The sequence below is a fragment of the Podarcis pityusensis genome, assembly GCF_964106645.2.
Source record: "Podarcis pityusensis genome assembly, chromosome: 2".
Taxonomy (NCBI): Eukaryota; Metazoa; Chordata; class Lepidosauria; order Squamata; family Lacertidae; genus Podarcis; species Podarcis pityusensis.
Window position 1 is genome coordinate 88,249,532 of NC_138029.1, and position 3,003 is coordinate 88,252,534.

Genomic DNA, 3,003 nt, shown 5'->3' on the forward strand with positions numbered 1-3,003 from the left:
AAGGGGGGGAATGAATGAATTCCTATGCCCCACAAATAACCCAGAGGTGCATTTTAAATAAAAGCACACATTCTACTCATGTAAAAACACCAGGCAGGTCCCACAAATAACCCAGAGGTGCATTTTAAATAAAAGGACACATTCTACTCATGTAAAAACATGCTGATTCCCGGACCATCCATGGGCCAGATTTAGAAGGCGATTGGGCCGGATCCGGGCCCCGGGCCTTAGTTTGCCTACCCATGCACTAGGGGCTGCAGTTTTAGTCTTGATTGCGACTTCTATATCATGAACCATTTCTGCACTTAACATACAACAAGTGTACCTCTGTCAGCTTGCTAAGGTCTTATAAAACACCAAGGCTTCAGCTTACATAACACAGCAAAGGGTCAGAGTAATCATTAACCTTGCCCCTTTTCTAGTTCACTTTGTTCTCAAGTAACCTGTTTGCCTGGATTAAACATATAGCAATATGTTAAGAGAAGGAGAAGGAGAAGCAGCTCCACAGTGTTCTTCCTACTATTGACCAGGCATGGAATTTGAGGGAGGAAGGACAGGCATTCCCAGGAAAGGTGGCTTTTAAAAAATAAAAAAGGGATCAAGATCCACTTTCTTCCCTTCCAATGGTTTCAATATGCCCGGATACGTTCCCCAGGAAATGACCTTAATAAAGAAAAGCTGTATCACTGGAAAGATCGGAAAGGCTCATTAGCAACATTTAAGCAAGAACAGGAATGTTGTTGGCATTTGATTGGCATCCTATTCGTGTGTGTGTGTGTGTGTGTGTTGCTAGTCAAGGCATGGGTCATAGAGTAAGGATAGGAAACTGCAACTAATCCAGAATGCTGCAGCTAGACTGGTGACTGGGAGTGGGCACTGAGACCACATAACACCGGTTCTGAAAGACCTACATTGGCTCCCAGTATGTTTCCAATCACAATTCAAAGTGTTGGTGCTGACCTTTAAAGCCCTAAACACCCTCAACCCAGTATACCTGAAGGAGCGTATCCACCCCCATCTTCCATCCTGGAGACTGAGGTCCAGCGCTGAGGGCCTTCTGGAGGTTCCCTCACTGTGAGAAGTGAAGCTACAGGGAACCAGGCAGAGGGCCTTCTTGGTAGTGGCACCCGCCCTGTGGAACGCCCTCCCAGCAGATGTCAAGGAAATACAGTGGTACCTCGGGTTACATACGCTTCAGGTTACATATGCTTCAGGTTACAGACTGAACTAGAATCAGAAATAGTACCGCGGGTTAAGAACTTTGCTTCAGGATGAGAATAGAAATCGTGCTCTGGTGGCACGGCAGCAGCAGGAGGCCCCATTAGCTAAAGTGGTGCTTCAGGTTAAGAACAGTCTCAGGTTAAGAATGGACCTCCGGAATGAAGACATCTGAAGGCAGCCCTGTTTAGGGAAGTTTTTAATTTTTGAAATTTTATTCTGTTTTTTATGTTCTGTTTATTCTGTTTTTAATGAAAGCCGCCCAGAGTGGCTGGGGAAACCCAGCCAGATGGGGCAGGGTAGAAAAATATATTAGTATTATTATTATTATTATTATTATTATTATTATTATTTAGAAAAACGATGTTTGATGAAATAGGCAACTGCCAATAAGCTGCTGTTGGAGCCAATTTGTACAAAGAGTAACAGTAGTAATTTTTTAAGTCCTGGTCTGTGCCCCTACAAGTGGGAAGATGTAAGTTTTTAATGTGTCCTCCTGGACAAGGTGTGTGGGTACGGAGGAAACTCACTTTTTATTCTGAACAAGAATGCCTTGGAGAAAACTCACAGTTCAGATGTGATTCCTTCTTCTCGAGACATCGCTAGGTTGATATGCTCAGGATATTATTGTTGTACCCTACCCCAATCTCTGGGTGGTACAAGATTCCAGGGGTTCCGGACGCCTACCTAGGCTTTGTGTTTCCTTCTGGAAATGAGGCACAACGGAGACTGCAGTGTCTTTATGAGATGTGGTTTATTTGCACATATTTACAACCTGAGTCTACGATGGAGGGGTTCACAGTGTCAGTACCCCAAGAGCGTCTTGCTTCCTCCATAGGCGCAGCCTAGGATTCCAGCAGAGAGACAATATGGTGCTGCCTGCTGTATTGCTTCTCAGTCACGTCACTCAGTCACATCACCTCTCTAAGCTAAGCTCTGATTTTATCTTTTAACTCTGAGCTGAGGGAGGGGCCCCAACCATATGCCATCTTGCACCAAGTTCCTTTGACCCTTTGTAGTCTTAATGGCTTGTCTCCCAGGCGATTTCCTGGACATGGGAAGCTTAGCCCCAACATGCATCATCTTATGCTTGTCTACCTTGTATTGTCATAGTTTTCCTTTCTGTGCAAATGCCAGTGCTAGCCAGTGGCCATACCAGCACACTCAAAGGGGAATGGGCTGTAGCATTTGCTTAGCTTGCAGAAGGTCAATCACTGGCATCTCCAGGTATGGCTGGGAAAGTTCCCTGTCTGAAACCCAGAAGAGCTGCAGCCAGTCAGTAGAAACATTAAATAAGATGGACCAATGGCCTGTGCCGGAAGTGAAACAGCAAAGATCATTCTGTGTGCAAATTAATGGTTAATTTTGTTTAATGTTAAAGTCAACTAGCCAAGAGGGGAGTGGGTGGAGGTGTTACTTAGCAACCATGCAGAGCGACATGTTTACCAAAGTTGCACGTGCTCTGATTGGCTGTGTGGTCCTGAGGGATTTTTCCTCTGTATGTTTGGTTGTATGTCTCCCTGCTATGCACAAGGCCTGAAGTAAGAAAGACAAAACCTCTCTGTTATTGTTCAATTTTCTCAGTAAAGTGTAATCAGGATTTCTTTTCTCTCTGGATTTTGCGACATTTAAGTTAAGTTTCCTAGCAGCTCGACTCAGTATAAGGCAGCTTCCTATGTTTCTAAATGCTAGACATTACTATTCTTTCCCATCCACACTGCCAAGGGGCTCCATGGACTCCTGAAGAATATGATTGTGAAAACCAAGAAAAGCGCATCACATCAC